The following is a 15,863-nucleotide window of genomic DNA, read 5'->3' as shown; positions in this document are numbered from 1 at the left end:
TTTACAGTCATATTTTTATTTAATCATAATGAAGACAACGTAAGGCAGGCATTATCATCACCATTCAGGGGAAAGACAGCAACACTCTGATCAGTTAAATATCTTGTTCAGGTTTCTAATCCAAGTCTATTCCTGCTGTGATCCACGCGGTCCTGACATCACAGAATATTCTTGTGTTCCCATCTGTGTTCCTTAAAGTCAGGTTAGAGGAGCTAGCTTGTCTGACAAGAACCTTGACTCCACCTCTACAGCTGTGTGGCTGAAGTAACACCCAGGTAATTGTAAGAAAGGAAGGATGCTATCCATCACATTCCCCTTCCCTGGCAAAAGGAAGCAGTGCTTGTCCCACTGGAATAAAAGTAGGAATTAAACAAATGCAAGGGTTACAGTTTTGTTTCTCTTCCATAAAGGAAATATGGGAAAAACAAAAGCAGACTTTGAACTCTCACCATGTTCTGTAAAGACATATTACTTTAAAGTTAGAATGAATCAGCTGAAGAGAGGTCATTCTTAGCTTTCCTGAAGCTCTGTTTTTTCAAGCATACTCCCAAATATTAGATCCTGAAAAAAAGGGTTTATGATGTCCAAAGTAAACCAGCCAGAGGCAAGAGTAGCACTCAAATGTCTTTTTCATCATTACTACTTTTCCTCCTACTTCTCAGCATGTAAACCTAACTGCCAATCCACTCGCTGGTTGTGACAAGCAATTCAACAGCTTCAATAAATGTAAGGACATCAATATCACCAAAGGATTAAAATCTCTAATCATGGCCCAAAGGAGCAAGGTATCACAATGAAATTCTGAAAATAATACTAGGTTCATGTTTTAAAATTTATTTTTAGAATATACCTATAGGTAGGTATATAAACTTCTGTGTACACACAAATTATATTTCCATTCTAATATAGAACTGGTGGTCTAAAAAAGTGCTACAGAGATTTCCCTGGTGGTCCGGTGGTTAAGAATCCACCTGCCAGTGCAGAGGACACAGGTTCGATCCCTGATCTGGGAAGATTCCATATGCCGCAGGGCAACTGAGCCTATGTGCCGCAACTGTTGAGCAGGGGTGCCTGGAGCTTGTTCTCTGCAACGAGAGGCCATCGCAATGAGAAGCCGGTGCACCGCAACCAAAGAGTAGCTCCCCCCACACCGCAACTAGAGAAAGCCCGCGTGCAGCAACAAAGACCCGATGCAGCCAAAAATTTTAAAAATACACTTTATTTAAAAATAAAATTAAAAAGTGCTACAAAATAAGGTTAGTTTCCAAACCTCAGAGGCAGTGATAGTTATCAGGAGGGCAAGAAAGGGTCTCCATCAGGTTGGGGTCTCTATAATCTTCAGGAGCAGAACAAAGGCGGAGGAGGGCCAGGCAGCCTTGGTGGTGTTGGTGGTCGAAGTTCAGCCTGCCATGTATTCATCCTCCTTGAACAGGACCAGAATGCCAGGTCTGATGCTTTGGTTCTCTGCCCAAGTGTGCAAGTGGTACCAGTCACATTCAATCACAGCCGGAAAGAGCATCTTGATTGTGGGCATGTTGTACTGAGTCAGAGGAGGCCCTGGCCAGGCACAGAGCTTTGGAAGATGGAGAGTTCCAGGAACTATCTTAGAGATAACGCAAAATATCCTTAAGATCCAAAGGAAAAAGTCTGCCTTGTGATTAATCCAGACATAGAATGAAACTGGAATTGATGCACTTGAATTGCAAGTGTTTTTTTTCATAGTGATAAATCCCAACAATATGCTTTGCCCTTCCATCTTCACATGGGTAGATTTTAATATGGGAAAGTGGATTGTTTAATTGATCTTATGACTTCTTGAAACATTATCATTTCCTTAAAGGAAAAAATAAAAGGAAACCAACATTCTGGAGACCATTCCATCACTAGCAGTGCTGATGTTGAAAGAAACTGAGTCTTCCTAAAATAGGTACTTGTTCATTCAAAAATATTTCTCCTCTTTTAAGTTTTGTTGGCAATTAAAAAGAAAAAAAGCGATAACCTTTATTAAAATGGTTAAGTAGGAGGATGTTTGCCGTTATAGAGACAATGCTTCAGAATAAATATAAGAGTGAAACTTTTGCTCATTATAAAAGAGTATCATGGTGTTTTCACTTTAAAAATATATTCCGGAAATGAACTTTTCAAAATATATTCTTTAAGTCCTCAAGAATGTATGACAATGAAAAAAAAAATTACCTTTTCAACTTGAGAGAAGGGAAACTGTTGGAACAATTTAGGCAGTACCTATCCAATAATAAAAAAAGGTTTCTTGGACCACAGTTCATTCTCTAAACCTTCAAAAGCCTATCATTTATCATTAATTTTGAAATAAAACAGGAAATACCTGTACTAAGAGAACCTTTGAAAACAAGCAGAATAATTGGCAAGGAATATTTTGGGAGGCACTGACAATAATGTAATGCCTGGATTAGTCTTTTAAAAAAAACATGAAGTTGTTAGCTGGGAGGCATATGTAGCTTAGGATTCAGCATTCCAGTGCTAAGCACTGTAACTCAGTTTTCTTGATATTCTGACATATCATTTAACAAAAAGCACATGGAAGATCTTTCAGAACCCAAATGCACAGTTCCTCTGTGAATCAAACTTTGCTTAGCAGAGCTCTCAGATATAAGTGGCATAGAGACATTAAAGTCTTGTGCTAGGTATTTTTTGATAGTGAGGAAAAATACTTTTGAAAGATATTGCATAGTTATATACGTTCATGTTTGTATGTATATAGATGTGTGTGTTTGTGTGTGTGTGTAGTGTGCTGGTATGTCTGTTCTGCCTCATTCAAAAATGGATGGCTGAACTTATTTATCTTTTAATCCAGCTTCCTCTTCTAATATCAATCTTTGGGATACAGAAATCTGTAGGATTATCATTCTGATATCCATCTAAGTTGCCTGCATTTACTTTTCCCCAGATAGACCCTGGATTTTCCTACCGCTGCTCGGGCTGTGCTCTTAACTTAGAATTGTCCGGACTCTACTCTAAGTTTGTTAAAATGGTACATCCTCTCCTGATATCTGCAGTTAGATACAATACCCTTCATTAACTGTTTTGTCTCTTTCTTATTACCTTGATTTACCTTGAATTAAGCTTATTAACTACTACTTTTCTCTACTTTTCCCTCTTCTCATACCCATAAACACTAGGTAGTATATGTTTTAAAGAAAAATAGTTTCTTTTGATCTAATCTAACACTGCTTAGCACAGTGACTTTGTACATAAGGGACAACCAAAAATGTTTGATGAGTTAGAGTAAATTTTCCTGAACTAAATTGCTGAACTTGCATTCACTGGAATGAGCAATTTGAGTAGTTCTTTGGATCTTTTTAATACAGAAATCATTTTTTTAAAGTATTTAAGTTTTCTCTTCTTTTCTTCCCTACTAATTATTACATCTTCTTCCTTCCTTCCATCTTTCTTCCAACACTAATTAAATGGCAGTTATCTGGCAGTTACAAGACACAAAGAGAAATAAGAAAACCTGGATCAAATACTTAATGTAATAGTTCTGACAAAGCCATAAATCATATTCTAAATTAAGACAAAGATGTTCCAATGTATTTATCTTAAAAAAATTTTAAAAACATTACCCCCAAAATGTTGAGTAGTAAAAATTTAAATTCATTCCAAGTTTTTTCTTTAACCAGTTTCTTTTCCTGCCAACAATTTTTCCAGCAGACAAAACCTTTTTCGTAATGTGGCAATGGCTTAATCCTAAATTATAAATTCATAATCAGATTGAGAGTGAAAATCTTGTATTACCGTCACCCCAACCCCACTGCCCCAGTGCCTGACACTGAAAAGGCAAATCACTTAACCATTTTAAACAGCCTCAAAGGTCAAAGGGGAGCTACTCTGTCAATTGCTCACAAATATTTATTCAACACCTACTGCATGCCAGGCAATGTTCTAGTTGCTAAATTTAACAAAAAGAAAGGGAAAAAATCATTTCAACCCAAATGAAAACTAGTTCTAATTTTAAGATATTGACTTATTTCATGTCAGTGGAGAACCAGATAAGACCCATGTCAAGGTTACCAGGTAAAATACAAGACACCTAGTTAAAGTTGAATTTCAGATAAACAACAAATAAAATTTTAGTATAACCATGTTGTATGCAATATATTGAAAAACTAATTGTTGTTTAACTAAAATTCAGATTTAATGGGATGTCCTGGATTTTCACTTGCTAAATCTGGCAACCTTAGTGAGAAAGGACTGGCTACATTGCTGCCTCTCTTTTGAAGATGCAGGTGGGGCTGGGAGACTGAGACACAGGACAGACAGCCCAAGTCAGCAGGCTGGCACATGGAGGTGGAGGATTTAAGTATGTGCCACTATGTAGTGAGGGTAGAGAACTGAGAAGGAGGAACTCGCTACTTTGCATAATAAAATTATAAATCACTAGGGGGGCTGACACTGAGTAAGAAAAAGGAAACGAAGTGGGATATGGTAGTAGGAGACCTGAGCTCACGACAGAAATGTTTTTAGTTGTTCACGACTCTGCGGTGACTATTCTTCATCTTTCAAATCTAAGCAAAGTCTGCTGCAAATGCACATGGATGTGTATGTAAACACAGGAGTCGAGAAAGTTTTACACAGTAATGCTCACTTCAGTCTTCAGGACTTGTTTTATACAGTAATGCTCACTTTAGGGCTTTAACTAGTTCTTTGTGGTTCCAGCCTTATTGCTTTATGATGAAAATAAGTGAAGTAAGCTAGATTAGTGATTTTCAGGTTAGTTCTACTTTGCCTCGGGCCCAGCTATGGCTGTAGAATTCTTTCTCATCTGGAGTTAGCTAGAATAGCTCTTTATCCAAATGGTAAAGAGTCTGTGTTGGTTTTCGCCCAGAGTCCTAGTGCCATCCCAAATATTTGCAATAAGTACCCAGAAGAAGGCTGCCCTTTCCTTCCTAGAAGCCAAAGAAGTTCTGCCAAACTTCATGCCTGTGGCTCTGACTTCAGAGGCATGTAGAAATTGTTTTCTACTGACTGTTCCAAGAGCTAAAGCCCGTGCCTGAAGGTTCCATGGCATTATTAGACGACAGATTAGACCTAAATACCAGGGGCTTCCCAGGTGGTGCTAATGGTAAAGAACCTGCCTGCCAGTGCAAAAGACATAAGAGACATGGGTTCAATCCCTGGGTCAGGAAGATCCCCTGGAGGAGGGCATGGCAACCCACTCCAGTATTCTTGCTTAGAGAATCCCATGGACAGAGGAGCCTGGTGGGCTACAGTCCATAGGGTCACAAAGGGACATGACTGAAGTGACTTAGCACACATGTGCCTAAATACCATCACAAAAACATCAGCCATCCCTCACAGAAGAAAGACATGCAGATCACTGGAACAGAATAGAGAGCTCTTAAGTAAACCCACACACCTATGGTCAGTTAATCTCTGACAAAGGGGCAAAAATATGCAATGGAGAAAAGACAGTCTCTCTTCAATAAGTGGTGTTGGGAAAGCTGGACAACCACATGTAATTCAGCGAAATTAAAACACTCCCTTTCACCATCTGTTTAAAAAAACTCAAAATTGTTTAAAGACCTAGATATAAGACATAACACCATAAAATCCCTTTAAGAAAACATATGCAAAATATTTTTGACCTAAATTATAGCAATATTTTCTTAAAGCAGTCTCTCAGTACAAAAGAAATAAAAGTAAAAATAAACAAAACAAGTGAGACCTAATAAAAAACTTAAAAGTTTTACATAGCAAAGGAAACCACCAACTAAATGGAAAGACAAGCCATGCACTGGGAGAAAATATTTGTAAAGTTTGTAACTGACAAGTGGTTCATTTCTAAAATATAAAAACAGCTCATAGGGTTTCCCTGGTGGCTTAGTGGTAAAGAATCTGCCTGTCAATACAGGAGATATGGGTTCGATCCTTGGGTCAGATCCCCTGGAGTAGGAAATGGCAATCCCTTCCAGTATTCTTGCCTAGGAGATCCTAAGGACAGAAGGAACCTGGCAGGCCACAGTCCATGGGGTCACAAAAGAGTTGGACATGACTTAGTGACTAAACAAAAACAAACAGCTCATACAACTCAATAACAAAGAAACCACACAATTGAAAAATGGACCGAAAACTTAAATACACATGTCTCCAAAGAAGACATGCAGATGGCCACCAGGCCCATGAAAAGATGTTCCACATCACCAATTATTAGAGAAATGCAGATCAAAACCAGAATGAGCACAGGGAATATATGCAGTGTTTTGTAATACCTATAGGGAAAAGAATCTGAAAAAGCACACACACACACACACACATCTGAATCATTTGCTGTACACCTGAAAGTAACACAACAGTGTAAACAAGCGATACTTCAATTTAAAAGCATACAATGAGGTAAAACCTCACACTGGTCAGTATGGCTATCATTAAAACGTCTAAAACTAACAAACGTTAGCAAGGATGTGGAGAAAAGGGAACCCTCCGGCAGTGTTGTTTGTGGTAAGTGTTTTGTGCGTTCAGTTGTGTCCAAATCTCCACGACCCCATAGACTGTAGCCCACCAGGCTCTTCTGTCCATGGGATTTCCCAGGCAAGAATATGGGGCTGGGCTTCCATTTCCTTCTCCAGGAGATCTGCCTGATCGAAGGATCGAAACTGCCTCTCCGGAGCCTCCTGCCTTGTCAAGCAGATTCTTTACCGCTGTGCCACCACACTGTTGGCAGGAATTTAAATTGGTGCAGCCACTATGGGAGATAGTATGGAGGGTCCTTAAAACACTAAAAATCGAGGTACCATATCATCCAGCAGTCCCTGTGCTGTGCATATTATCTGAAAAAGATGAAAACTCTAATTCAAAGAGATATATGCACTCCAATGTTCATAGCAGAACTATTTGTAATAGTCAAGACATGGAAACAACCCAAGTGACATTTGATAGAAGATTAGCTTAAGAAGATGTGATCATATATATATATATATATATATATACATACATATATATATACACATGTATGTGTGTGTGTATATACACACACACACACACACACACACACACATATATATACATACACAATGGAATAATACTCAGCCATAAAAAGAATGAAATATTTCCATTTGCAGCAACATGGATGGACCTAGAGAATATCATACCAAGTTAAACAAGTCAGAGAAAGACAAATATTATATGATACCTCTTACATGTGGAATCTAAAAGACGATACAAATGAATTTATATACAAAACAGAGTCACAGACACAGAAAATAAACTTACAATTACCAAAGCAGAAAGGGCAGGGAGGAATAAATTTGGAGTATGGGATTAAAAGATACAAACTACTAGACATAAAATAGAAAAGCAGGAATGATTTACTGTATAGCACAGAGAACTATATTTAATATCTTATAGTAATCTACAAAGGAAAATAATCTGAAAGGTTTATACATAACTGAATCACTTTGCTGCACACCTGAAACTAATACTATACCAAATCAAGGTCTTCCGCGGTGGCTCAGACGGTAAAGAATCTGCCTGCAGTGCAGGAGACCTGGGTTTGATTCCTGGGTTGGGAAGAGCCCCTATTTTTGCCTGGAGAATCCCATGGACAGAAGAGCTTTGCAGACTACAGTCCATGGGGTTGCAAAGAGCTGGACACAACTGAGTGACTAATACTACTACTACTAAATGAACTATACTTCAATTTTTAAAAATGAAACAAAAAGATCAGCCATGCTTGCCTGGGCTTTTTGATCAGGGCTCTCAGTTACATGGAGTTTTTCTACCCCTTTGGGTCTTTGGGAGTCTATATCCCAGCTGGCTTCAGGTTGGATGTCCAGCCAACCCAGACTGTTCTTTTGTGGCTGGACTTGTATGGACAGGCTTGGATACAAGATTCATCCACACTGAGAATTCTCATTCTCTCCTAGCCACAATTCTGAAGTCTTGCCTTTACTCTGTTCCTTGTCAGTTTGGAAAAATGAAGTGAAAGTCGCTCAGTTATGTCCGACTCTTTGAGACCCCATGGACTGTAGTCTGCAAGGCTCCTCTGTCCATAGAATTCTCCAGGCCAGTATACTGGAGTGGGTAGCCATTCCTCAGATTCTTTACCATCTGAGCCAATAGAGAAGCCCAAGAATATAGGAATGGGTAGTCTATTCCTTCTCCAGGGGATCTTCCCAACCCAGGGATCGAACCAGGGTCTCCTGCATTGCAGGAAGATTCTTTACCAGCTGAGCTACCAGGGAAGCTCCCAGGGAGGGTTCAGTTTGGAACCCTCCCCTAAGATCTAGAATACCATGGTGCAATTTTTCAGCTTTTCTCTTAGATAACCTCTTCTGCTCCTTCCCTTGAGGCTCATGGTTCCCTTCCTCAGGCTTATTACCATTTAGTCTTGTCCTCTGACTTGCCTCCTGGAACCTGAAGACACACGATCTGATACTCCCTTAATTCCATATTTCATTTTCTTTAATGGAGTTAAGAAGGATGTACTTTGGACAGAGTGTCAGAATTGTTCTCCTGCACCTCCACCAGAGAGTGAGTAGAAGAAAAATATTACACATGATTATAGCTCATTGCTGCAGCAGACTCTCAACTCACAAACCTCAGCAGCTACAAACAATAAAAATATATGTCTTACTCACATAATAGAAAAGGTTGATAGCTGGATTTTCCTCCACATGGTAACTCTCAGACCTTCAGAATCTTCCTATCTTGTGGCTCTGCCATCTCTTAGGGCTTCAGATCACACACATTCAGTACACACTTTGGGGAAAAGAAGGAGGAGGACATGACACACTCATTTCTGAAAAGTTCCTGGTTGAATCACACTTTCACCCAGAAGCAAGGGTCTAAGAAATGTATGTGGTTCTGGACTTTGCAGCCACTATTCAGTGATAACTCTACACCATCAAAATGGACATTGGACTGTCTCTGTCACCGATGGCAATCTTCATTTGCCTCAGTCAAATACACAGCTTCTACCCTAAGAAAAAATGAATATGTAACAGATTCTCTGAGTATTTTATCTCCCTATAACATCCCTTCCTCTATATATGTAACAGTATGCAAAACAGTCTATACCTAGTTTTTCAATATCCTGTAGCTAACATAGATGATTGAGATATGACAGCATGTAACTAGCTTCTTAACCACCTATAGCTAAGCACACCTAGTTGAAATAAAGTAAACCTAAGGGATATCTGAGAGCTTTCTCATTTCTGTTATTGCAGATAAGGTAAAAGCAGAGGCATATTATTCTAAGAATATTCGCTAAGCAGATTTATTCATTCAACATACATTGAGTGTCTACCATGTCTCGGTCATTATCTTGGACAGTAGAAACATTAGAATCGTAAGCAGGGGCCTGCTCTCAAAAATAGATACTGGGGTAAAAAAGCACATGTCACAGTAGTTCCATTTTTGAGATTAGATGTTGCTGTTTATCCTTTGAAAGAAGAGGTCTGGATGTCAGAATCTACTATGGTCTATTTGAAGAAAAAAAGCCTTAACAAATGTTGTATATATTAACTATGTTGCTTGGGGGTAGAATCTATGTCTTTGATTAACTGTGTTGGTCATATTATTAAAGGACAGATAGCTGCCCACAAGACACACATTAAGAAGGTATGCATAGTCCTTGATGGCAAATCATTTCCCATGTCTAGCTTGACTTGGAAGGCCAGGACTTACTGAGAAATTAACATATGGGTCTAGAGTTTGGACATGCTCTCTCTGAGCAGTAGTGATTGAACTTGTGGGAAAAAGAAGAGCTAAGGAAATGGATCCGAAAACCAAAAAATTGAAAGAGGAAAAGAGAAGAGGCTGTCCTGGGCTGGCCCTATATGTAGGAGTGAACCTAGAGTAATTGTGAGGCAGAAGTGAGAAAAAAAATGACTACTTCTAAGAGTCACTGTTTATGTTAAGTCTCTGCTACTCATGGAGAATACATTCAATCCCCACACATGTAATGGAAAAAAGTAAATTTTTTTTTTAGGCTATTAAAACGTTTTTTTCTGGCCATGCCATGTGGCATGTGGAATCTTAGTTTCCCAACCAGGGATCAAACCCACACCCCCTGAAGTGAAACCACTGAATCTTAACCACTGGACTACTCGGGAAGTCCGGAGAAAACTGAATCTTGAATACCTCAAGAATGTATTGTGGATCTTTCTTCAGGATTTTGAAGTTGAATAATTGACTTGAATGGGCTTTCCAGGTGGCTCAGTAGTAAAGAATCTGCCTGCCAAGCAGGAGATGTGGGTTCAGTCCCTGGGTTGGGAAGATCACCTTGAGAAGGAAATGGCAACCCACTCCAGCATTTTTCCCTGGGAAATCCTATGGACAGAGGAACCTGTTGGGCTGTAGTCTATGGGGTTGCAAAAGAGCTGGACATGACCAAACAACTAAACAACAACAAATTGATTCAAATGGGGCTTTTTATACAGTTAGGAATGGAACACTGGCATTGAGGGTCCACCGAGAACATCAACATTCAGGCTTTTCCCCAGATCGCAAAGTACATATTTTTTCAGAACCCAAAACCCCACCACATCTTTTGGTTTTCCCTGGTTGACCTGAGCTCCTAAAGGGAGCTTTGTCATGAAGATCCACTAGCTAGACATAATATCTCCATCTTCCTATTCCCTCTTATTGACCTTTTTTTTTTATAGCTTTTACTTTATTTTATGGTGGATTGATATCTGTGCAGTCTTTATGTCTCTTACTGGATAGGAAACTGTTGGCAGTAAAATGTGATGGTTAAAGACATATTCCAGAGTCAAATCTACCTAGAAGAGCCCTAACCAAGCCACTTAATAACTGTGTGACCTCAAAGTAATAGTCAGCCTCTCTAAGCCTCAATTTCTTCCTCTGAAAATGGACATTGTAAGAGTCTATGAAATATCAATAGCATGGTACTTGAATGGGCACTCATTGAATGTTAGCTGGTTTTATAGGCCCTTTTCCTTTGTTGCTTTATTTAATAGCTTCAACCTCAGGAAGCCAGTGTTCTTAAAGCCATTTTCCTATGGAGAGCTCTGTGTAGCAGAGGTTATATAAACTTTCTCAAGGCTACATAGCTGGTTGGTAGCAGAATACGAACCATGAACTTGAACCCAAATTGTGTCTGGGTGACCTCTCCTTGCAAAACAGCAGGAAACTCTATACTCACATCAATAGCTGCCTTACACTGTGAGGTTTTAATGACAACTTTTGTGTGTCATTTTTCCCCCCAGTAAAAAAAATAGACTCCAGTATGGATGGATCTTCACTCAAGTATCCCTTTGTTAATTACAGAAATTGTGTTTAGTAGGTGATCAGTGCTTAATAACTTGAAATTTGAGAACATAGACTACCTTTAATTCTGAGCAACAATTTGTTAATATAAGGAAACATTCAAATGCTCTCATTCAACAATGTTTCACTGATGCCATAGTACTAGAATTCATATATAACACTATAAGAGAAAATAATTAAATTATATTTTCTGAAAAAACATATAATTTAGTCTAGAAAATTAGTTTCTAAATATTTTCTGTAGCTTTAGAATCAAAAGTCAGAGAATATCTAGTTTAATTTTGTGATGTTCCCCCCAAAAGGGTTCAGATGACAATGACGATACCAAATCATGCTAAAATCTCTTCCATTGAGTTATTCCTCCCTTAAAAAAGAAGAGCAGGCAATGGAGATTTTTTAAAATTTAAATAGTATTCTAATGCAAAACTGAGTTTTACTTTTACTTTACTATTTATAGTCAATTTTGCAAAAAATATATAGCTTACTTTATTGGGCTTCCTTGGTGATTCAGATGGTAAAGAATCTGCCTGCAATGTGGGAGACTTGGGTTTGATCCCTGGGTTGGGAAGATCCCCTGGAGAAGGGAACGACTACCCACTCCAGTATTCTGGCCTGGAAAATTCCATGGACTGTATAGTCCACAGGGTTGCAAAGAGTCAGACCTGACTGAGCAACTTTCACTGGTGTTCTTGCTTGGAGAATTCCCTGGACAGAGGAACCTGCCAGGCTACAGCCCATGGGGCTGCAAAGAGTCAGACGTGACTAACAGTTTCATTTTTATCACTTATCTTGATTTATTTACAAATCTTAACACAGTCATACAATGGTAATTTACTATTTTTTCAAAGAACATATATTACCAAGAAAGAATGACAATAACAACTATTTTTAATTGTTTCTGCTCAGATGCTGATCATACTTCCCCAATTAATTTATACTATTACAGAAAATATTTTAGTTTTGAAATATTGAAATATTATTTTTGAAATAGTATTTATTCCACATAATATTTGGAAAATTTCTCATTTGACCCCAACTATTCATTTCAGTGGAGTCTTTCTTTGGTCAGTCAATAATTTATCCAGCATGTATTGAGTACAAGTTACAAGCTAGGTCCTGTGCCTCAGGCTGAGGGACGCAGGCTGAAAAGATTACATTCCCTACACTCAACAATCTCTCAGAAGACATTTCATGAATAATTTTATTTTCTTGTTATAGTCAAATAAGCAGATACGAATTCCTCTAAGCATCATTGAGTAACCTCTATTTCAAATATGTCTCTCTTGATATAAGACTCAAGTATTTAAAGCACTCAATGCACTAGTAAAGATTTTTTAACCCTGAGTCTGATGTTTTATTAGCTTCATCTTAAGTTACATTTGCTGATCCCAATGAAGGATTTTGGTCATTCATTCATGTGATGAATATTTGAGTGTCCATGTGTATAAGGTTAGTTTCTCTGCGGACTAAAATGAGTGGTCTGACCAGTAAGTGGGTGAAAAAAATTAATGGAAAAATTGGCATTGAGCTTGAATTGGGGGTAAATAGAAAGGAAAAGATATTTTCCAGTTACTGGCACTTGCATCAGGGTTAATGAAGATGCTACTCATTAAACTGGATGAATATTTCCTCTTCTAAAGGGATTTGACAGCCACTGTGCCAGGGATGTATTACTGAGTAGGATTTTCTGCCTCCTTACCCTGTTGGTCCCTCAGTCATGTCCAGTTGTTTGCCACCCCATGGACTGCAGCCCACCAGGCTTCTCTGTCCATGGAATTCTCCAGGCAAGAATACTGGAGTGGGTAGCCATTCTCTTCCCCAGGGTATCTTCCCAACCTGGGACTGAACCTGGGTTTCCCACATTGCAGGCAGATTCTTTACCACCTCAGCCACCAGGGAAGTCCTTTTCCTAAACTGCATTTAAATGACCATGGGGACTCCGCAGTCACTTCCTCAAAGTTTCTAGCCAGCTTCAATCCATTAGGTCCTAGCTTCCTGTCTGGTCCTTCTCCAGAATCAGAAATATGCACCAAAATATTAACAGAGACTGGAGTGGAGTGGTACATGAAAGTAAATTACATTCAGTATTATACAATTATATAATATTTTTAACTTTTATAACCCAGAGCATACTTACTCTTTAAAAAAAAGTTAAAAATTTAAAAGATTAAAAAACTACATTCTCCAGAGTCAAAGGCACCTCCCAGCTCCCAAAAGTGCCTGCTAGTATTAACATTAAAAAATGTAAGGAATGTAACAGGACCTTGGAGGGGGAAGGTTTTTATAATTCAGAATTTCTCCACTCACCCACTCCCACCTTTCCCTTCCTAAGGCAGCTCTTTTCACACAAAGCAAGTATGTTGGACCACTGGACCCCAGACCAGAAATCAGGTTGTGAGCAGTGACTGATTAAAGGTTTTCTGAGGACTATTACTAATCAGATGAGCACTTCTGTGAGTCCTTAGGGAGACTGCACCCTTCAGGGTGCTTGGATCCTTCTTATTTAGGAAGAACGAATTCAGTTTCTTCTCTGCTCTCCACACACCAGAGATACTATGCCTAGAAGACAGGTGGGCTGGTTGAAGCCAAACCCCTGAAATGGAGGAAGACCATCTGGGATAGCTGGTCCTCCTCCTCCTCCCCATCGAGCTATGCTCTATGGACATCCTTTGACTAGGGGCACCTTGCAATATGAAATCGGAATGTGGGCCCCTCCATTTTAATCTCTGCTCCAATATCATCTCCCTGATTCACATAGTCCTGTTCAAAATCTTTTGTATGGTTTCCCCGAGATTCTGAGGATTAAAAAAGAGCAGCCACACATCTTAAAGCTTCTTGGAATAAATATATGTATAGATAGCTTGCAGTTCAGATTGATGTGTTTTTAGCACGTCATCATAGCGTATCCACTGTTGGTCAAGCACATTAGTGTTCCATTACTGGAAGAAAATTTGGTGGCATGCCAAGTGCCTTATGATTTGCTATCAAAGTGGGAAGGATAGCCAACTTGAAAGAGAAAACTAGCATCTATGAAGTTCCTTATCACTGAGAGAGCTGATTTCATATTGACATTTTCCAGTTTCCTCATTTGCTTTTCTTCCAGAGAAGCATATTTATTGTTGTTATTTTTGTGATGTTGGTATTAAGTGAGACAGCTATGTAAACAAGTTGCAAGGGATTATTAGTTTATCAGTAGAAGGATGTCTGCTCTATTGCCAAGATGCATTGATCTGTTTATTATGACTCTACCCAGTACAATTTTAGTGGCAATTTAAAAAATGGTCTTAGGGTTTCACTTACAGAAGTCCATTGGTTCATTTATTAACCCACATTTGAGGGCTAACTCACTGTATAATCTTACCAGCATTATTATGACAGTTGTTATCATCCACCGCAGCCAGGGAGCAATATCCCAATTATACGTTCTATTGTTTCACTTGTGATATGAGAGCAATACAAATTGTTGATGATAATTATGTTGATTTTCAGCAGTTTGCAAATTAGTAAATTAGTACACTTAGAAATATAAATATACCCGAAGGCTAATATGTGTGTTGGGGCTAGTTAACAAGTATTTATTGAGTGCCTACGGTGTGTGTGGTGGACTATAATAGGCGCAGCGTAGGAATATCAGCAGCGGTATAAAACAAACAAGGAATCTGCCTAGCCCAGAGTACAGCTCATGCTGGATAAAAACGAATGTACTTTACTCAGTGATGTAGTCTTTCCTGGTAATAAACAACCCTGAAACTTAATGGTATGAAACAGCAATTTATTGTTGCCCACAATTCTGTGGGTTGCCTGGGCTGTTCCCCAGCTGGTTTCACCTGGGTTCCAGCAACCTGGAAGAGTGAGCGGCTTGCAAGGGATAGCCTGGTTCACATGAGTGGCAGTTGCTGCTGGCTCTGGGATGGGCACATCCGGTGGAAATTCTCTCCATCCGTTTCTATCTCACAGGCAATTAATGCCATCAGTTTTCTCTGTGTTCTTATAGAGGTCTGTTATTCACATATCTACAACCACACAGAAATATTTCCTTTCTCCCAAGTCGTCTAGTTCCAATCAGAACTCTCAGTAGCCAAACGAAGCAGCTATAAAATTTGCTAGAAACTAACCTGCGTAATCACACTCCCCTTGGTATTAGCCTCTACTCCCAGCTCCTAGCAACCACCAATCTACTTTCTATCTCTGTGGGCTTGTGTATTCTGGATATATCATATGACTGGAATCATACAATACACGGTCTTTTGTGTTTGGTTTCTTTCACTTAGCATGTGTTTAAGATTTGTCCATTTCATAGCATGTATTAGTATTACATTCCTTTTATGGCTGAATAATATTCCATTATAGAGATATTCCATTTTTATTTATCAGCTCATCAGCTGATGGACATTTGGGTTGTTTCCACTCTCTGGCTGTTATGAATAATGCTGCTATAAGCACTTCTGTAGAAGTCTTTGTGTGGACATATGTTTTCAGTTCTTTTGGGTATAACACACCTAGGAACAGACTTTGTTTAAATACCATTTTACATCTTCACCTGCAATGCCTGAGGATTCCAAGTTCTCCATGTCCTTGCCAACACTTGTTACAAT

This window comes from Ovis canadensis, chromosome 2 (assembly GCF_042477335.2).
Source record: "Ovis canadensis isolate MfBH-ARS-UI-01 breed Bighorn chromosome 2, ARS-UI_OviCan_v2, whole genome shotgun sequence".
NCBI lineage: Eukaryota > Metazoa > Chordata > Mammalia > Artiodactyla > Bovidae > Ovis > Ovis canadensis.
This window is presented reverse-complemented; position numbering follows the sequence as displayed.